This window comes from Silurus meridionalis, chromosome 26 (genome assembly GCF_014805685.1).
Source record: "Silurus meridionalis isolate SWU-2019-XX chromosome 26, ASM1480568v1, whole genome shotgun sequence".
Classification (NCBI taxonomy): Eukaryota; Metazoa; Chordata; class Actinopteri; order Siluriformes; family Siluridae; genus Silurus; species Silurus meridionalis.
Window position 1 is genome coordinate 12,207,878 of NC_060909.1, and position 23,458 is coordinate 12,231,335.

Here is a 23,458-nt window from a genome sequence, read left to right on the forward strand (position 1 = left end):
AAGTGATTTACTGACAACACTTTTTATGAAGTCCAAATTCAAAATGCACTTAAAAGACATGGTGCATTCTGGTATAAATATTTATGAAAAGCAGTGTCAGGCCGAGCATTTGGTACCTGGGCCTACAGTGGGGACTTACCCAACATAATACACCTCTTAATACCACCACGATCATGTCGCAATTATAGAAACCATCAATACAATACAAAAACGCAATATAACAATGCGTAGCATTACAGAGAGAGAGGAATTTAGCACATAAATGGTGAATACTATTTTACTAAAGCAAGGAACCCAGTTAACACAACTCCAAACCTCAACACTACAACCACAACTGTGCCACCTACATCATCTGGAGCAGCTCAGAACCAATATTTGTCTAATAACATGACAAAAACATTAAAATTTAAAATAAAATACAACCTACTCACCAGAGATGCATACTCATAATTTGCACCGCTCTTCAGAGGCTGTAATGCAGTGGTACCGCTCGTATTCACTGGTCTGGAAGTGGTAAACAAACCCTTTACCAGGCTGAGACAAGCTAGCTTAAGGGTAGACCGTCCTCTCCTCACGATGTCTAGCTTTTCTGAAAAATAAATTTTAAGTATGTCCGAGACCAAATAAATTTCTCTTCATTCGTAGGTGTAAAAAAGTCTAACTCATGTATTAATGTGTGCAGAGCACTACACACGTGTTTTGCCAGTCAAACTTGGTTGTAACAGTTGACCAACCAATCTAAGGAGGGGCTGAATGACGCTATTCTGGGCGAGCTAGCTGGCCCTGTGAGTCGAATTTGAAATCTGATTGGTTAAAGAAACAGACTTACTGATAATATTCTCTATGGTAAAAAGGCCAGCAGAACTGACGTTGAAGGCCCTGGCCAGGTTACATTGACATGGCAGCACGTACTGGAAGCAGTGCAGCCAGGAGAAACACTACGAAATGAAGAGAATAAACTGTTGAGGATAAGTTATTACAATTTAATGGAACAAATATTAGAATTTACGTTGTAAATGTAGGTCAGTGCTTCTGATAGTAATTAAGACAGCAGGCCGCCCGCCAATGATGAAAAGGTATTATATAATAAAGCACTGTTTCTTATGCATTATCACTTGTATTTCGATCATATTGTATTTCAAATAACAAAGACTTGGTCACATTTTGTTTAATGTGCTTTTTCAGACAAATGATAAACTGTAATAATGGAATATACTCATTCTTTATTGTTGTTCATGATTGATTTATATAATGTTATAACCTACTTCTAACATCTTATAACCAAAGTGTTTGGATTAAGAGTTGTGGATTTACACAGTCTGGAAGTGAGGGGCTGAATGCTTCTAAATCTTTTCCAGACAGCAGGAGAGTGAAGTATGTCTGAGGGGGTGGCTGTAATCAGGCACAATTCTTTTGGCCTTGCAGATGCATATGTATGTGCACTATGGCTTATAATGCTTTATAAATTGTATAGCTTATTAATGCCATTAAAGGCAATTTAATGTCATTTCAGTTTGATATAGAGTTTGTTTATGTATTTCACAGAGACATTAGAACTTTATTTACGGTAAAAGAGAGAAATGTGCATAATAGTATCAAATATATATATATATATATATATATATATATATATATATATATATATATATATATATATATATATATATATATATATATATATATATATATATATATATATATATATATATATATATATATATTTATATTTATATATATATATATATATATATATATATATATATATATATATGTTTATTTTATTTTATTAATATTTTTTAATTATAATTCATTTGTCCAGGCTGTACTTCGGTATTTTCTTCCAAAAAAAAAAAAAGTACTACAGTAATGAGTTTTGCTGCTGTGAATTTCCCAGGACAAGAGAATAGAAAGAGGCTGTGTTGTGGTCCAGAGATCACCAGTTAGATGACTTCACAAAGCTTCCATGCCCTTTTATTTCTCAGAAATTATTAAACCACTCGCCGCCTTATGAAGGCCCAGTTGAGGGAGCACTGCTGGGTCTGTTTTCCCTCTGACTGTGCCGAACCTGCAGCGTGCGGGTGGGTGGGCGGTTTAAAGGTCTGAGGCTGTTAGAGAAGCTTCCGGAGCAGTGGGGAGATAAGAGCATTCAGAGACGCGTATCCACACAACAGCACTGTTTACAATCGCTGTTTGGTGCTCGGACGTCATGCAGCAGTGTTTTAAACAGGCTTGGCTTTTGTTTGCTATTGTGTCATGGCTGCCCTTTCTGCTGCCTTCAGAGCTTCTATGATGCTATTTGGGATTCTGGATTTTTTTCTTTGCTCGTCGACAATCTAAGCATGTGATCTTAAAACATCTGAACAAAAGGCAACTGGGGAACTTAATGCACACTGTCTACATATAATTTACACATCTGGTGAATAAAAGGTGCATAATTACACACTAATTGCACCATAATCACAACTCAATGAGGGACACAAGACAGACAACATGCAAGATTTTTTTGATTAGCCTGAAACGATGTACTTTTTTTGTTTACAAAAATGTCCCAAGTTATTGGTTGTATTGCCTAGTGATGCAAGCAATACAATTTTTTTTTTTCGTTGTTCTGGGTTTTTTTTTTAGGAAATTAGTTTTTATTATGTGCTAGAAATTATTGCGATAGGCTAAAGGCGTGCTCTTTTTTGCTGGAGAACTTTTTAATCCATGCTATCTGGATGGCTGTGTGTGGGAGGAGAACCTGTTTTTTTGTTCTTATTTCCAGCTGATATTTTCCCAGTGCCGTCTGCTGGATGTGTTAAAAAATATTTTTCTCAATCCTCACAACATGGTTCCAGAAGGAACTCCGAAATATTGCACTCTGTTTTGTAGACAAACCAGCAAAACCTACCTGTACCCCACCGACTTGTGGGTAATATTTGTGTCTTTGCTTTGCTTCTTCATGAGTAAACACTGAATGGTCTGAAGAAAATTTTTATTTACTGCATTTATGACCTTACATTGATTTCTGCATTCCAAAGATTTTCATTTGGTATATTATACCTTTCTCAAGGAAAATCGTACAGTATTTACAGGTAATTGTAATTCTAATCAAATAAAGTAATGTAACTGTTGATGCATTACATCACTGACATTGAATGAAGTGCTCAACAATAATTAAAAGCTAGTCAGTATAATTGAGGCATTCAATCTATTTACAATAAGTACATACACAGTGAACATCCTTATAATTTGATCTGTACTGCTAAAGTGTCAAAAATCCCATTTCTTAGCAGTTCCCAGTGTAACAAATGCTATATAGTTGCCCTGTGTCTTTATACTTATAATAGACCTGTTTAAATTACCAGTTTTAGTCATCATTGGTTTGTTGCTCTACTGTATTCACCAGTCAAATTTACATTTATCTGTTTATTGCTTATAGAATATTTACGGTTTTATTACACTTTTCTGTCTCTAAGTCAAAATAAAAGCATGCTATACTGTGTTTTTTTTCTACTACTCCTAAGCTAACACATTATTGTGGAATAGAAATGTTTTTAAGTTTAGAATCAAGGTTAACTCAAGGACATTATTCTGTTTTAGCAAGCTCCCCCTTGCCTGCATATTTGTGAGGTAACATTTGTTTGCGATTCCTTCTGAGGTTTTGAATACAAATACAGAACATTGTACACAAACCACATTGTAAATAAATAGTACTGGGTTGCAACCTGAAGACTCTTTACAATTATGTCAGCAGTTCTTATACCGTATATCCAGGTGAGATTAATAACTGTGACGTATCGATGAATGAGTAGATTGAAGTACTACAAGCCACTTTTTTTTTTTTTTCTGCTACTTACTGTTTTTTTATTTTATAGAATTGAAGTTTTGCCCTTTCTTCTGTCCAGTTCTTATTCAAGTCGACCTAAAAAGCACCAGGCATCCACTGAGACCTAATTCTCTGGGCGTTGCTCCCAGCCAGATGGTCCATGCTGGAAAGATCTAGTGCACATCCTTCTTTTGAAAGCCTCCAGTGATGCTCTCCTTTAAATCACATTCTCAAAGCGCTGTGTACTAAGAGATCAAATTTATAACATCTGTTTGGAATTTTGTCAAATTTCTTATGATGCAGTCAATTCATCTCATCTCATCAATAATTAAACACTACTTCTACCATCTATACTGTATCGCTGAGACTTCCACGTCTCCGTGCATTGACTGAATATGGTTTCTTTCTAATGTGATCTATGCATTGCAAGTAAACAACAAGAACGATTCACTCCAGCACAATCACACAGCGTGACCTCCTTTAAGCCTCAGCAGGAGCCTGTAGGCTCGTCCCCTATCGCTTTGCAATAGAAGTAAAGTGCACACTTTTTGCTGAATTCACTGGATTTTTTTGTTTATGCAGGCCAAATTGTGGAGCTTGAGCCATTAGTGGACATTTCATCTCTTTCTACAAGGTATAAACCAGGTCAGGAACATCTTCAGAATGAAATGTCCAGCAAGCAGGAGGTATACCTGCTACAGTATACACCACAAATCATGAACGAAGAGTTCAAATGTAGCTATAAATCTTACACACATTTCACATTGATCCCTTATAAATTTAATAAGAGGGAAGAATTTAGATGAACAAGGGAATACATCATTGTCCACTTCCTTATTATGCATATCACTGTCCCTTTCTGTTTACAACCACCTTGGTAAATTATATTCTTTTTTCCCCCAAATATTTTAGATTAACAATCAACTTTCTATTTCTACACTACTCGTGAGTGCACAAAAAACACATTTAAATATGATTTTTTTCTGTTCTTAACTTCCATAATATCCTCATTATTCACTATAAAATTACAGCTTTCATTTTTCTTTACCATATTACTGCAAAACAAAATAAAAAAATACTTTGCATCATTATATATATATATATATATATATATATATATATATATATATATATATATATATATATATATATATATATATATATATATTACAATGTTATGACTGGTGAGTGAATAACACTGATTATCTCTTGTGGGTGGTATATATTCGGCAGCAAGTGAACATTTTGCCCTTTAAGTTGATGTGTTAGGAGCAGGAAAAATGGGCAAGTGTAAGGATTTGAGTTTGGTGATCGGGCCAAATTCTCATTGCTAGATGACTGAATCAGTGACTTTCAAAAACTGTAGCTCTTGTGGTCTGTTTCCCAGTCTGCAGTGATCTATCAAAGTATCTATCAAAAGTGGTCCAAGGAAGGAACAGTGGTGAAGCAGCGACAGGGTCATGAGCAGCTAAGGCTCACTGATGCACAAGGGGAGCGAAGCATGGCCCACGTGGTCCGATCCAACAGATAAGCTTCTGTAGCTCAAATTGCTGCAGAAGTAAATGCTCTATGGGTCAAGTCTCTTTTGGCAGCAAAAGAGGAACCAACACAATATAAGGCAGGTGGACATACTGTAATGTCATGCTTGATCAGTGACCATAACATTACGCCTGTTTGGTGTATGTTAGCCACAATGTCAAGAAGGTCAAGAACAACTTTGCTGTTATAATAGCTACAACAATACTGGGAAGATGTTCCACTAAATTTTGGAGTGTGTGTGTAGAAATTGTTGGTAAAGTGAGGTATGGATTTCAGGTACAGATTCAGTTGTGTGTCTCCAAACTTCAGGTAATAGTTTCGGGAAGAATTAAATGTGGCTAGAAAAGCCAGGTGTTAAAATACTCTTGTCCATATAGTGTATATAAACTGACTTAAATGTCAGTCTTTAATTATTACATATCATTTGCTTATAAATATTAAGAAGTCATTAATGAAATTTTTTCAATATGAGCCAAAATTTGGAATCAGATCCAGATAAAGAGACTACCCTGATAAACAAAAAAATATATATTTCAAATGCAGAAGTGGTGTAACAGCAAGAATCAGACATTGATGCTGTACTTTGTGTGTTTTCTCACTGGAGGAACATCTTTGAGCCTCGTCTCTGGCGTCTTCTCATCTGTAGAGCCATGATTAAACCTGAAACCAACATGTTTTCAGCCAACAGTACATGAGCGCAGTGATTAATTATGAATCTTGCCTAATAATCTTGCCTACTCTGCTCTATTCTTTTTTCAGATACACATTTCACCAGAAAACCCAGACAGTACATGTACAGTACATGTTCTCCAGCACATTTATCTCAACTTCACACAACTATCTGTTATAAACAAATAATGAGCAGTAATTCATATATCGACCTGAGACCATGTTCTACAGTTCTATAATTCATTTCATCTGGTTTTGTTTTTATTGTGCAGTATATCCGGAAAGTATTCACAGCGCTTCACTTTTTACACATTTTGTTATGTTACAGCCTTATTTCAAATTGATTATATTCATTATTTTCTTTAACATTTTCAAAACATTACTCCGTAATGACAATGTGAAAGACGTTTGGTTAAATCCATTGCAAATTTATTACATTTAAAAATTTCACATGTACAAAAGTATTTACAGCCTTTGCTCAATACTTTCTTGAAGCACCTTTGGCACCATTTACAGGCTAATGTTCTTTTGAGTATAATGCTATAAGCTTGGCACACCTATTTTTGGTCAGTTTCTCCCATTCTTCTTCGCAGAACCTCTCAAGCTTAGGTTGGATAGGGAGAATCGGTGAACAGCCATTTTCAGATCTCTCCAGGTTCAAGTCTGTACTCTGACTGGCACTCATGGAGTTGTCCCGTAGCCACTCCTTTTTTATCTTAGCTGTGTGCTTAGGGTCATGGTCCTGTCAGAAGATGAACCATTGCAGCTGTCGCAGGTTTTCATCAAGGATGTCTCTGTACATTGCTGCATTCGTCTTTTTCTCGATCCTGACTAGTCTCCCAGTTCCTGCTGCTAAAAAACATCCCACAGCATGATGCTGCCACCACCATACTTCACTGTAGTGATGGTATTAGTCAGATGATGAGTGATGCCTGGTTTCCTCCAGACATGATTCTTGGCATTTAGGCCAAAGAGTTTAAGAATTTTGTTTCTAATGGTCTGAGAGTCCTTCAGATGCCCTTTGATTTTTACTGAGTGTCTTCCATCTGGTCACTTTATCATACAGGCCTAACTGGTGGAGTGCTGCATGGTTGTTCTTCTGGAAGGTTCTTGTCTCTACAGAGAAATGCTAGAGCTCTTTCAGAGTAACCATTGTGTTCTTGGTCAGCTCCGTGACTAAGGCCCTTCTCCCCCAATTGCTCAGTTTAGCCTGTCAGGCCCCCTCTTCCTCAATTTACGGATGATTGAGGTCACTTTGCTCATTGAGACCAATATATGCTGCAGACTTTCTTCTGTACCCTTCTGCGGATCTGTGCCTCTATACAATCCTGAGGTCTACAAACAATTTCTTGAACTTCATGGCTTGGTTTGTGCTCCGACATGCACTGTTATCTGTGAGACCTTATATAGACAGGTGTGTGTGTCTTTCCAAATCATGTCCAATCAACTGAATTTACCACAGGTGGACTCCAATCAAATTGTAGAAACATCCTATGGATGATCAGTGGAAACAGGATGCACCTGAGCTCAATTTCAAGTGTCATGGCAAACCTTTATCCTGTACCTTCAAGTAATAGCTTCAACAGTGATGACTGTGACAAAATGCTGACACTGAAGACTCCTTCAATAATCGTCCATAAACACATTTCTCCTTACAGTTAACTTCATTAACCATATCAATGATTGTTAATATGTAGAATCTACTGTACATATCTCCATGAAAAAAAGAATAATGCATTAATATTATCCTGTGAATTGACTCCCCCATCCGGAGCGTTCAGATTCTCGGGAATCGACATTGCTGTATTATTCAGTTTGGCTGCTTCTGGATGTCGAAACAAAGGCATAAATCTATTCTCCCTTATTGGCATCAGACACCTGCACTTGACCTCAGCACAGGCTTTGACACAAGCTGAGACTTATGACATTTGAAAATAAGATTTATTTTGTAAAATTAATTTTCACCTTGGCATATTGTATTTTATCCAGAACGTGTGTGTTCGAGTGTGTGTGCATAGCATGGACGTGTGCCTGGCAACCCATCAGGCACACAAGCTAACTCAGTAATTAGTCATTCTATCAGTAGTGACCGTCAAACTTCATACTCTTACACACTCACATAATCTCTCTCTTGTGCTCTCTCTCTTTCTCTCTCAATTCTCTCTCTCTTTTTTACACGCACACACACACACACACCACACATAATGCTGTAGGACGACTGCAGGACGGCGACACCGTGATGCCAGCCGTCCTTATCGCTTGTGAATTCATCCGTTTTAGTTTAATGAGATTTCTTTTTTTCACTCTAGGAAAGAAAGGGGGAACAAAAGGAACTCGTTCATATTCATCTCCGAACAGAAAGTCAATTAAGAGCTCTTAAATGTGGCCTTTAATGAACCAAGCTACAACCAACCTTCACAATTCCCTCATAATGGCTTGGAAGATTATAAATATTTCAACTAAATTTTTTTTGTCTCCCTTTCTTTTCTCAAAGCAGCTCAGTGTAAATTAATATTTTAAACTTTTAAATCTATCTACTTTATCACTTTAATCTCTGATCCTGAAGACTGAAACCTCTGTCTAAAGTAGGTGTGATATTGAGCCCATGGATCATAGTATACGATTACCTAGTGAATATACAGCAGAGTATGGAGGACAGTCCACTACAATGAAGTTTGTTGAGACCAGCAAAGAGGAAAAAAAAGGATGCAATTTTATCAAATGATATTTTTCAAACATGATCCCATCACTCTTCGGTGATTGCAGGCTAGAAATGGGTTCCTGTTGGTTTAGCAAGAGGGATGATGATGCATAAGGCAAGGCACAGTGTCAACCAAAGTATAAGTGAAGTAATAAAAGTAGTAGTGGAATATGTATATTTATACTGTTATATGTGTTATATTGTGAAGACATGGCTCTGTAGAATTCTTGACTTTGATTGGCCAGACGTGTTATTTTTTATACATTTGGTTGAAATAAGGATACTTGTACCATGTATTGTATTTTAAAATCCAACATTCTGGATTCTCATTGGTCAGGTGTTAATTAATGTTCTCCAACAACAGCATAAGTGACTATAGCGCAAGATAAATTTGATGTTATTATTTCTATAGTACCAGTTCATTTTTTACAAGGACGTTGTACAGTGGATGCTCCACTTAAAATGATTTTAAACATGTTGCTCCTGAGAGCATGAATTAACATCAATATTACATGAAACTATTAATGGATAAAAAGTCTGTGGTGCCATGAAGAGTAATAATTAAAACTTTGTGATTGTGGTATGAAAGGAATATGGGTGAAAAATGTTTTCTGGACATGCTGTTATGGGAAAACAAATTTAACATCAAACCACCCACTGGTTGATTCTTTTTCTACAATAACCCAGTGCAGTGAACTTCCACACTTCAGCAGTGCGCTTGCTGCCATGGTCTTGAACCATTCTTCCGATTCTTAAAATGTTGAACTTGAGCAATTTGTTTCTTTTTTTTTCTGTCTCCAAGGAATAAAATGAGACCTTGACGGCCGGTGAGAAGAGTATAAGAAAGAGCTCAACTCATTTTAGTGACGGAGTCTTTAGCGGCTCTGTGATGGTCTGATAATCTCCAAGGGCATGTGTGAGGTCGTTAGTGGCGAGGATCACCTTATTCCCCAGAAAAAGACAGACCAGGCCAATAAGTTATTCCGCCCACTACCAGGCGAGATGATAATGGTGTCTCTCTCTCTCCCTCTCCCTCACTCTTTTCTTTGCCTGAGGATGAATGCTTGCCTACCGATGATTCTCCTCTATCGCTTTATCACTCCTCCTCCTCCTCAGCTCATTCGGCTTTATGACCTCCGTGATGATGAAGGCTGAAAGCGTACGCCGATGTCCAAGAACTCAGATTTTACTGGCGTGTCATTTATAATCGCTTAATGACCCGAATATATTATATTAGCATAGACCCATGGATCTCAACGTAAGTTTCTTGGAGCCACAGGGGTCAGTGAGGCACAGCCAGGTGACTGTGATATACTTTTAAATGTAAACATGTTTTGATAATATATAATATTATGATCATTTGTACTTTTGTATGTTTTACATGCTTTTTCTTTTATTATTATTATTATTATTATTATTATTATTATTATTATTATTATTATTATTTAATATTAATAATAATCAAATTATTATTATTATTATTATTATTTTGATGATTTAGCTTGACTGGTCAGTAAAAAAAAAATTGTTTACTTCAACAACTCAAAAAAAAAGAAGAAAAACATTATAAAAAACAAACACAAATTCTGGCAAAACTTTCAGGACTGAAAAGATTTAAGCTATGATACATTTAGTAAGACTTGTAAGTATTTGTTATTTTTAATTACACAAAAAAGAAAAAAAGAAATAAAATGAAGCTCCAGCTTTGAATTTTATAAATTACTGACACTGACAACTTCTTTCATAAATGGTAAATAAACTTTTTTTCCCCTTACAAAAATTCAAGATCTTATCCATTTCATGTATTTTCTAAGGCAATAAACAATTGCCATAATATTTGAAATGGTTATTAACAGTACATGTAATTCTTGTTGTGCTCTAAAGGTCAATAAAATAACTTTTTAAATTTTCTCATATACAATTACACTTAACTCTGATTTGAGATGGTTTGGACATGTCCAAAGGAAGGACATGGGGTATATCGGTAGGAGAATGCTAATGATGGAGCCACCAGGAAGGAGGAAAAGAGGATGGCGGTTTATGGATGTGGTGAGGAAAGACATGGAGGTAGTTGAGTTGAAAGAGGCAGATGTAGAGGACATGGGTTATAGAGACGAATGATCCACTGTGGTGACCCCTAATGGGAGAAGCCAAAAGAAGAAGAAGAGGATACAATTAACTGACCAAAATGAGTTTAACAGGAGTGCTTCTGCTTTGTATAGACCCATGGGCTGGATATTATCACTGTAGACATAGCTGTATGGAAAGTCATCCTCTCGCTTGCTTCCTGACCGCATGTCTGTGCATCATTAATGATTTTTGAATAATAATTCTTGATAATGATCTCGCTTCAGCTTCATAAGCCAAACCGATGAGAGGCAGAATGATGTGTATAATTTTATTTTATTTTTTTCTCTAAAGTAAATGACATAAAATAAACGTCTTTATGAACTGTTTTCCTCGGCACCTTTCTCAGTACAATGCACCTCACACGCACAAGCCCTGTTAATAAAATGTCTCTTTATGAAAATCCTTTTAAGGTCCTGGGTTTTGAGAAAGTAATCCAGCGAAGCTATGGTGTGTAAAATTGGATTTCGTGGCGCAGTCGTGTTGAGGAACATCTGTCGATAGATGTTATACCCTGTCTGTTCCAATCTTATTACACTATCTTGAGATCTATAAGGCTATTCTATAAGGCAAATGGGTTTTCATTACATCTAACAAAGTTTGCCACGTGCACCAGTAATAAAAACGCTGAGAGCATCAATTACAGCCCTTTTTTAATAATTCCGCAATGATGAGGCTCACATATTCTTGTTGAACAAGCAAAGCGCCTCGAAGAGGAACGTTTCGGGCCAAATGTGGGAGGAATGTTGTGCTTTAGTACATTAATATATTTATTTATATGCTGTATGACCCAGCAGAGTTTTCACTCATAGCATGGTATTGATTTTGCTAGCTTGCATTATCTCGAGCTTGCAAACAGCATGTTTAGCTGATCCTCTTTTTTCTCTTTTTTGGCTAGTCTGAGACTAAGGGAAATGGTACATTACAAATACAGATTTGATTTTAATTGTTGTAAGCAGTCAAACAACTCTCATCTGTTTAGTGCTTTGATTCAAGTTTTTATCTCTCCATGTAATGAGGCAGATACTGCTGATTCCTAGACTAGTTTGGATAACAAGGACAGAGCTGCTGCGGCCATTCCTTCTTCCCACTGTAAAATAAAAATAATAAAATAAAAATAAACAACCCACAGCATTAACTAGATAGTGACCTCAGGGGTTATGTGAAAGTTAAATAATTGGACCGAGTCTACAGGGATTAAAGAGCAAAACAAACCCGCGAGTTATGTAGCCGGGCCGGACTGCTGCTCTCAGCTCTTCTTCTTGCCCTTTTGGTGCCAGGTCTGACACTTTTGCCCTAATTGGTCTCACGGTGTTAATCTGGCCTCTTTGCACAAAATAAAGAGGAGAACAATACAATAAAACAGCAAACATCTGTGGAAAATCTGCACGGGTGGCAACTAACATCAACAGCACCACACTTCAGTAATTATCACAAACAAACCCACAACAAAAGTATTGTGCAACAATTGAGACATATGCAGAAATGATAAAATTATGAAATTATGAATCTTTGTGTCTGGAATTTTACATTGACTTATTATTAAGATTGATATATATATATATATATATATATATATATATATATATATATATATATATATATATATATATATATATATATAAAAGCAAACAGTTGGCTGAATTGTTATCTGTGTGTTATCAGTGTTCTGTATTGTTGAAAGATTTATGATCAAACTCTTGATGTCACCCAAATGAGGATGGGTTCCCTTTTGAGTCTGGTTCCTCTCAAGGTTTCTTCCTCATTACATCTAAGGGAGTTTTTCCTTGCCACAGTCACCATGGCTGCTCATCAGGGACAAATGCACACCATTCACCTTGACTGTTGATTTCTGTAAAGCTGCTTTGAGACAATGTCTGTTGTGAAAAGCGCTATACAAATAAACTGGACTTGACTTGACTTGACTTATCTGTCATGGAATGATCTGCCCAGTCACTACACCTAAATCCTATCAATCTGATCTGGGATGAACTGGATCACAATGTCAGAAAGTGATGACAGCCTGGCATGTTTTATAAAAGGCATGGCAAAGTATGGCATTCAGATGAATGTTTGGTGAAATTAACTGTCTACATGCCTGTATGTAAAGTTACATACTTTATTGTATGTAAAGAGCAATGCATCCAGCAAAACTGTACTTGATCCGGAACATGTTCAGGACACAAGAACTTTTTTAGCAGAAACAGGAGACATAATTACTAATATATGCCATGATTTCTCATGGTCTTGATTTACATTAGTCCTCCAATGGGAGTCCATAATGAGCCACATCTGATGAGTGCAAGATGATTGGAAGCAAGGTATTGATTTAAAAAAAAAAAATTGGGTGAAGTTTAATGATGCTCTGGATGTGATGTTAATTGCTCAATTAATAAAGCCATGAGAGGTTAAATCAAGACCATGAAATGATGTGCATTATTATTATTATCATTCTCAGTTCAGAATCGAGGGTTACTGAAACACACTTTACTACACTACAATACTACACTAAATTACTCATAAAAAGTGTTTAACTTACACAGCTGCTCGAATTGAGGATGGAAGCACATCATTCAAATATATAGATATACTCTTAGTAAGTATACAAAATGCAAAATGAAGAGAGGTTGAGCAACTGAGACCGAGACACACATAACTGAAACTCAAGACTAAATCAATTAGAATCATCACTACAAGTACAGGTTTAGAAGGGAGTGGATGAAGGGTTATTGGATGGCCATGCTATGTAGGTAAGCTGGTGATTTTGTGAACTGGCCCAATTTATTCATTTTATTCCATTTGAAGAGGAAAAAGAGAACTAAAAGGATAGATTTATCAAAACCTGTCCACCTTATTACACAAGAGCAAAAAATCATTATGGCACTAATTTATACTTCAGAACGTCACCAAGCAAGTCATTATGATGTAATCGCAGATTTAATTTCTTTAATTTACTTAACTTTACAATTAAAACTCAGCTTCTGTCAGAAGTTCAGCAATAAAAAAACCCATTTATCATCCAGATTGTCCACAGTGAACAAACACTAAGACTCTAGCACAATTCGGAAACCCTAAAAGAAGTCGACTTTTTTTCGGTTTGACACGTCGCCTTATTCTCCTGAGCGGACGTCAGAATCTTGTCTCAGGTCTCAGAAGAGACGTGAGTTTTAATTGGTGTGAAGAAATAAATAGCAGAGGTGAAAAACGATGTTCTTGGCTTTAAAACGTTGTCTTTCCAAGTGAAAGTGCCTGACTTGCCGAGGAGACTCTTCCTATACTTTGCTGTTTGCGCTGTCATCTTCACCATCGTCACACGTTTTCCCTTGTGCCTCAGTAATGTCTTTCTTTCTCCATGTCTCGATAATACTTTGGCCTGTGAATTATGCAGGATGGATTTTTTTCATGACACTGAAATGTCAAAAAAGTAATAAGTTATCAATCTTCAGGTGATGCTTAAAATGTAAATGAGGTGGAGTGCAGCAGGTGGATGAACGTGTGACCTCATATAGTGGATAATTTTTGAGAAATACTAAAGAATAGACTGAAATGGACAGATCGAGGTTATAGACTTTCTGCAGACTATCTGCAGACAAATAAGTGGATATAGGCTAGATTTGCCTATAATTCATTAATATGGTATCCCAGTGCTTGATTGGCCAGCAAACTCGCCCAACCTAAAGCCTAAAGAGAATCTATGGGGTATTGTGAAGAGGAAGATACAAGACACCAAACCCAACAACTCAGAAGAGCTTAAGGCTGCTATCAGAGCAGGGCTTCTATAACACCTTAGCAGTGACACAGACTGATCGACTCCACGCCATGCCGCATGCTCCAGTAATTCATGCAAAGGGACCAAGTATTGACAGCTGTACATGTTAATATTTTTTTCAACATTTCCAACATTTCTAGAATTTATTTTATTGGTCTGAAGTAATATTCTAATTTTCTGGGATACTGAATTTTGGATTTTCATTAGCTGTATGCCATAATCATTAAAAATTAAAAGAATAGTAATATGAGTTTCCTTTTTCGAATAAAATTACTGAAATAATTCAACTTTTCGATAATATTTTAATTTATTGAGATGCACCTGTGTATGTATGTATATTATATATATATATATATATATATATATATATATATATATATATATATATATATATATATATATATATATATATATATATATACACACACACACACACACACATCTTTGGACAGCAGCTCGGATGCTGACCTCAACAATAAACTTCCAGAGGTTTGAGGGTTTCTGAGAATTCCTTAGGGTCGCATGTATGTTTTATTGGTTTTAAAGGAGTTTAAGATTTTTATTTTTTGAAAATATTAGCAAATGATACAAACAGGCAACCTTATTCACGTCTCATACATTAATTTGCAAACATGCCTTTGAAAATAATTTTATATTCAACCTGGTGAATTGCAAGAGTTTTTTTTTTTTTTTTATTCAAACCTGCATTATAGCAATGTCAACAAAAATATGCCATTTTTTTAAAGAGAGTATTACAGTGTGCTTCTCCTTGCTTGGCAATCATCAGACTCGAAATGCCAGCATGTACAAAGCAGCGCTTGTCTTGGTTTGTTATGAAATGTCAATGCAGATCTTATTTACTTATGTGTTCCTCTGTGATGGAAGGATGCCTTGTTTTGGAGATGATTGTTTTGGACAATTTCCTGTTTTCATTTGTTGTTTCAAAAAGGTTGCCCAAAGGCAACTATTTTCAAGTTAACTTGAAGCATCTTAATCCTGACCCTGTCTAGATAAATATAAAGGTGACTAAATTTTTTTTGTGAATATTTATACAATTGTGTAATGTTGTAAAAAGTCAATCTATTTATTATTATTTACTAGTGCAAGACTGGAATGGAATTTCCTTAATAATAATAATAATAAAAAAATCATTTCAGTCTTTATTCAAAATCGACTGATTGACTGTCATAATAGGTTTCGTCACTGCATGTCTGCTCCGTATCATTCAGAAGGGTAATCATTCCCTAATCTGCCTCCCCATTGTCCGGTCACAGGGGTCAAACAGAGCCCATTAGTGCACTCCTGTGCAATACACAATACTCTGATTCACACACACACACACACACACACACACACACACACACACACACACACACACACACACATGACCTCTCTATCGGTTAACTGTCTGCCATTCAGAAAATCTGCCAACAGCTAAATCGAAGTCTGTGTTTGTCTGTCCCTTTTGTATGGTGGCCTGTAAACTCAAGCACACAATGGCAAAACTAAAACTGACAAACCAGCCAAAAAGAAGCAGTGTCAAAACTAAAAACACGTTTTGTACAGTATTGTAGTGTGTTTTATTGATTTTCTGTGATTAAGTAAGTCGTTTTTTAGGTTTATGGCTGTTAATCATCCACTGCCTTTTAAGCTTCATCCACATAAATGCCTAAAATCCAATTTAATAGGAACAAATATGCCTCTGCTTATCAATACAGCCAATCATATATCTGTATAAAATCATGCAGGTTGAGATTCTTAGTTAATATTTACATTTGTATCAAGAGGAAGAATAAATGTGATCTCTGACTTTTCACGGTTGTATGCATATTGAATGGATGTTGGTATTGTATTTCAGAAACTGGGATTCTTAGAGTCCCCAAAGCCATGTTTTCAGCAGATGGTATGTACTCTGTAACACCTTGTTGATGAGAGAAATCTGAGGAGAATAACAAGTTTAGTCTGAGATTACAGGAAATCTAGAGTAACTCAAATAATCACTATTTAAAAAAAAAAAAAAGTCAATATTTAAATTTTTTTTCAGTCTTCATCTCTAAATATACAGTATATATTTTAAATGACTGTATAGGGTGGATCCTAAAGGTTAGCGGAAATCAAAAGAAGTACACTTTGACCCTAAATACATATTCAGATGATTTATTTGTATTCATAGATATTAAATATGTTCATATGGTGTTCATTTTTTATATGCTGACCACCTTTATATTTATGGGTTATGTGATTTTATTTTTTTTGTCCAGCTCATCTTCATATTTATAAACGGACAGCAGCTCAAATGCTGGCCTCGACAATAAACTTCCTGAGGGTTTGGAGAATTCCTGAGGGTTACGTGTGTGTGTGTTTATTGGTTTTTGAGCCGCCTCTGTAAAGAGAGTTATTGGCTCGGCCGGTATGAAAAGCACTGGAGAGCTATTTTGATTCCTCTCTTGGTTATGTGCTTTCTGCTCGGCTGTTATTAAGGACACCAGGTTATTGGATTTATCTCCACACAAGATCACATTTGGTTAAAGGCCAAGCCGATCACAAACAGCAGCCGGTTTACCGAAATACAGACTGTCGGTGCAATTGACCTCACTTCTTGAGGACTGGATCAAACACTTCCCTCTGAGCTAACACTCTGGAGTCCACTCCGGAATGTGTGATTGTCTCAAAGGTCTCCCAAAGAACTCTTAAACTCTGTCTGAAGGTATATGAGTAGGTGTAAAAAATGAGTTTCTCATTGAGTGTGTAGAATTATGTCTGCTTGAGAACACTGCTGTAAAGATATAGACAGTAAAGATGGTGAATTTTTTTTTTTTTTTGTGGATGTGTTGAAAAAAACATAAAAAAATATATATTTTTTACTTGATTATTTTATTTTCATATTGTGATTTTCTTTTTATTATAATGGATTTATTTATTTATTTATTTATTATGGTTTGCGGTTTTCTTTGTTTTCATTGTTGATTTGTTTTGGGTTTTTGCACTTTAAATTTTTACTACTTTTCAATGTTTGTTTTTTTTAGTTTGTTATATTTTGTTTGAGTTTCACTCTTAACTGTTTTCTCAATTGTTTTGATGCTCTGATTGCATGGTTGTGGCAGCAGTTTTCAAGTGGAAGGCAGAGCTGGATGGAACGAGCAGTAAGACTACACCTGGAGCTGATGAGACTAACCAGTGTGCTCTGCTCCAGTCCGGCTTCACCCTCCAATCACCACAATGGTTAACTGTTCTTTTTGGGGTTTTAGTTTTAGGATTTTTTTTTTTAAGTGCTTTTTTTTAAGCTGTTTGTATGGTGACCTCCAAAAAACCCAGTGACTGTCTGACTGGCAGAATGGAGATGTAGTGAGACGAGTTCACTTGACCAAACTGAACTGAGCAGCACTTTCACTGCTTTTTCCTCTGCACACACTGGTGCTGTGGAGCAATCCGAAAGGACTGAGCTTGGCTTGTCATGTATGGTTGGTTGGATGGGTGATTACAAATCTCATCTTTTCCCCTAGAAACAGAGCTGTCAGTTGCTTGTAAAGAAAAATCCACCCTGAAAGCCTTTTTTTTTTCCTCCAAATTTCATGAATTACCTACAATGCCTTTTGACTACCTGCCTACAGTGGTGCAATGGGATTTAGCCCTCACTTTATCTCTACCTAAAGAGAGCAATGCAGCGGCACTTAATCTTTTAGTCCGTCCAATTCAGATCAAAACAGATCAGCTTTCAAAGCTTCAACTTTCAGGCTAATAAAGCTGAGCTGAGAAGTTTAACTCTAATGAATTCTGGGAATCCAAACTTTGCTCCATCACCACCAGTATTTCTTCAATGGATTACTTATTAAGATGAAGTTAATAAAATGTTGAGAAAAGATGCTCTTGCTGTTTTAGGATATAACAGTGAAATATCAAGCAGACAACTGACTTTTTTCAGTGGAATAATGCATAGCAAATATTTCAGTGTAACTATATTTAATGTGTTTCTTCATAGAATGGTTTTGTTCCTTTAAATATCAGACAGTTTGGTATCAGTTTAAAAAACGACAGCTGGGTTCAAATGATCATAGACCAGATTAGAGCCCCCTACCCCAAAATCCACTTTAGCCATGTGAGCAGTTTCATGTTTTGCATTAGCGATGAAGGACAGCGAGTTAAAGAGAGACATCAGAAGCAAGCAGCTCTCAAGGCCGAGTGTTTCATGCACGATAAAAGACAAACGGTGATGGATCATGTCCTTCTCTTTCTCTGTTAAAAGTAAGTGGAAAAAAGCTGCGAAGTCGCACATGGGGGATGCAAATGGAGAAAAAAATATTGTGTAAGATTGTTCTTTTAGCAGCCTCGATAAATTATAATGAGTTATACAGATTTTATATAAAAAAAAAATCTTCATTACAGATTGCGGCTTAACACAATGCATAATTACGCATTAATTATGTTCAGAATTATTAACATGAATTGCCAATTAAATTCTAGACATGACAAAAGAAGATGACAAAAGAGATTGACCAGGCCTGTTCTTATTAATTACTTTGTTCCCCCCACTTGCTCCTCATGCATTTATATATGCTTTTGCTGGACAGAAGAAAGGAAATAAAAAAGGAAAAAGGCAAAGTGATTCAGCTCCAAGACAGCCTGCTGATGTTCTTTGCTGTCAAAGTTGGCTAAAAAAAATAACAATTATGGTGATTTGTGTGGTTTTATTTCAGACCCGGAGTTCACTCATCCATCAGGGTATATTCCAAATTCTAATCACAATTGATGGCTGAGTGACGGAGACACCGTGTGCATTCTTAAAAAATGAAAGGCCATATCAGTGGAAGTAATAATTTCAAGCCAATCAATAAAGGCAAAATGTTTAAAAACACCCCCAAAAAAAAAAAAACCACAGGTATCGAACCCCTGATGTTGATAATGTCCTCCATCTCATTACCTGCTATTCACAAGGGCTGGACCTAATTCCTTAATTATAGGAAACAATAATCTGTGAATAGGCAAGTCCTTGGCTGATTTAATTAAATCTGTATTTATTAATTAACTCAGCTATGCCTTATGTGGCTAGTTGGAGTGTGTGTGTGTGTGTGTGTGTGTGTGTGTGTGTGTGTGTGTGGGCTGCCGTGTGAATGTTATGATACAGTTGCGTTGGTGTAAACTTCCACAACAAGAAATTAATTAAACACAAGATCCAAGAATTTGGAGTTTGTAATCTGTCTTCTGCTGACTGAATTAAATACTGTATAACTTATCATATCAGCACAATATAATAAAACAGTTCTGTAAAAGAGGCACTGGTGATGGTAGATGACTTTGAAGCACTGTAGAACATATTCAAAGCACATGTTTAATGCTAAAATAAAAATATATATATAAAAAAAATCATTTATATAAATGTTTCAGCAGTAGCAACATGTCTTGCTGCTGTAAGGGTACACTTGTTTATTATTTTACAGTAGATTTACAGCCATTTATATGCAAATCAACATATAAATTCATAAATTTTATATATTTGTACTCAATTTTCAATTTTCATTATGCTGTTATTGTATACCATTTAACAGGAATTTTAGAAACTCTACATATTTGTCTGTAATTTTACTAAATGTCAGCATATTTTACTATACTTATGACAAAGATAACTATTAATATCCTACAATTTCAAATAGTTAATTGTTACTTTACATAAGTTTTAGAATCAGTACATTTTACAATACTTTTACTGAAGTTTAGAATGGTTTTATTATAAACATTGCTATATCGTTGCAGAAAGTTGTATTGTTTTATAAGTTAAGCATTCATAAGTTAAATATTACTGTAAAATAAGAATAAATACTGTAAAATATTAGTATTATATTGCTGCAACTATGCAGCAATTAGAGTATATTACAGTATGTTGCTGTTTTCTTTCTGGATATTATTACAATATTAAACCTATTTTATTTTATATTTTACTCACTGTTATGAAACAATTCTTTTTGTGATATTTCCGTTATATCTGTAAAATTTTACAGTTAATTTTTCCCCATCTATTTCACTTACAGCAATAAGAGCCGGCTTGGGAGACCTTCTTATGCAAGTTAGATGCCTGAGCGAGGTGTGTTATACTGTAGCTGCTGTAAGACAAGTGAAAATGAACTAAATAGTTTAGTGACATTAACAGTATGCCATGCAACGGAAGGCTAGGCAGATTCAAGTGTGTATAAAATGGAACAGTATATTTAAATAAATGGCAAGGCAAACAATACATATTGTACTTAGTAGAAAACTAAAAAGCATATATATATATATATATATATATATATATATATATATATATATATATATATATATATATATATAACGATAGAGCACACGGAAATAGCACAAGTCTGGGGTGGAGACTTAATATGAATTCAAACAAACACGTGACTCAGAACCAGTGATGGGACGCGGTGGAGACACAGCGTAAGAAAAACACGTGCCAATTGAATGCGGAAGCACACTGACGCTGCAAGCTGGCTTGACTTTTGCAAGATAGCATGCCATACTCAGTACTCAGTAAACACTGTAAGTATACATTAACAAATGTACTGTAATTATTGCCAAATTGCTTTTGTATGAGAGAAAATATACCACTTGAGGATATGCTGTTGTTGGAAAACACTTAATAGGTGGTAAAGGGTGGTAACCATAACTGATAAATGACACTATTGCATCACCGATTATTTTACTAGAACAGCACTATGCACAGTTTTTTATTCCTCTAAATGCTGACCTTGTGCAAATGATTTGATACTTCATGCTCAGCTCAACTAATAAAACATTTAGATTGTATAATGTGTGACCTTTTGATCTCTAAATTCTTTTTCAGCATCTTAGATTCTCTTTTAACATAACATAAATGCAGGAATCTTCTGCAAATTTACTGCAATCTGTTGTAAACCACATTTTGTACTTTTCTTTTTCTTCTTATCGATGAGTAATCGGCCTCCATTGGCACTTAGATTGCAGTCGCAACATTCCTGTGTGTTTTCTCGCTGTCTCAGTCTCACCCTGCAATCTGATCCTGCCATTTCTTTAACAGACATCTTTAACTGTCCTAAAACACATATTTGTTCCTGAGACACAGCACTACACACAGGAGCTGGGCCTGATGACCGCAGACAGAGCTTCACTATGCTGCCTATTGATTTAACAATCAGGATTTTTTTTCCCCATGAAAGCAGAAAAGAGCTGCTCGCAATGACCTAATCACGCCTATTTCACACTGAAAAGCATTACTTATGTACAATTATCCCTCAAAATACCTTTAAATTAAATCCCAAATCAGGAATTTTCTTTTCAGTTATTTTTTCAAAATGGCCGCCAGCATTTGTTTAAGTAAAGAGACAGAATGAGACACACAAGACAGAAATAATTCGATTCAATTCAGTAAATTTTTATTTGTGTGGCACTTTTAACAATGAACATTATCTCTAAGCAGCTTTACTCGAATAATGCGGTAATAAAGAATTAATACGTGATTTTATATAAATTTGTCCCTAGTGAGCTAGCTGGTGGCTAATTTGGCAAGGAAAACCACATAAAATAGAGATTATTTTGGCACATGATTCATTTACATGCTTATTTTTTTATATTCACATGTTTCTTTAAGACATTTAAGACAGGCATTTGTGTTTATCTTGCTTGTGAGCATGCTGTTCAAAGGACATTCAGCTCCAACACTCAGGAAGCAAAAACATCAGTGCATTCTGGGTAAATTATGTCTCTTACTGTATATCTCTTTTAAATCCACCTGATACATGTACGGTACACAAAGTTTTTACACGCGGTCATGTGAAACATATGATACAGTTATGAAATATGCATGATAGATAAATATGATAGAGTCTATCTCACACACATACACAACCAAGCTTAGGAACGATGCCGAGCATCATGAAAGAGCTGAATTATTTAGTGCACCATGTGGTGTGTGATCTCGTTGGGGGTCTCGAGGTTTTTATTTAAACCCAGACAATGCACTCTGAGAAACATATCGCCTTCACTGGACAGTCCTTTTACTCGAATGTAAATAAATTACAATGATCTTAACATGACCTTGGGTATTTTTCTTTCTCCAGCATGTGGAGCACGTGGCAAATATCAGCTCTTCACCAAGCTCTTGACTTTTCTCCCAGATTTCTTTTCCTTTTTTTTTGTAGGATGCGACTCTTTGCCACTAGGTGTAGCTCAAGCACTCAGGTACCAGCATCGGCTTCGGTGACACACACACACACACACACACACACACACACACACACACACACACACACACACACACACACACACACACACACACACACACACACACACACACACACACTAAACCTAAACACCACACAGGGTTTTTAAAGAATGAGAAAGTACACAATGAAATGGTTCATGGTGCTTTTTATTTAAGAGCCACCATGCCGGATGAAAACTGGAACTTTCTTGAAAGGCTCAATAAGTCTTAATCTTTGAAGCTGCTTTAGACCACTTATTTATCACATCTTTATGACATGAATCACATTATGTCTTCATGACATAACATCTTGAAATTCACCTATACATACAGTAGAATGCTGCATTTAAAGCCACTTTATCAATATATTTGCTCTATGTTGGTTCTGGTTATACAGCTCCATGTTGAGATTATTCAAGAAATTGCATGAACTGTATGTAACTTAGACCTCCAAGGTAGACTGACTTTTTTTCTTAAGAAGTGTCCAAGATGGAATTTTGTATTTATTTATTTATTTTTCAACTACTGTCTCCCCAAGTGTGTTTGAGCTGTTATACACCTATCTCCCTAGCTGACAAATCTAAGATAATATAAAATAAACAATATTTGATAAGAAAT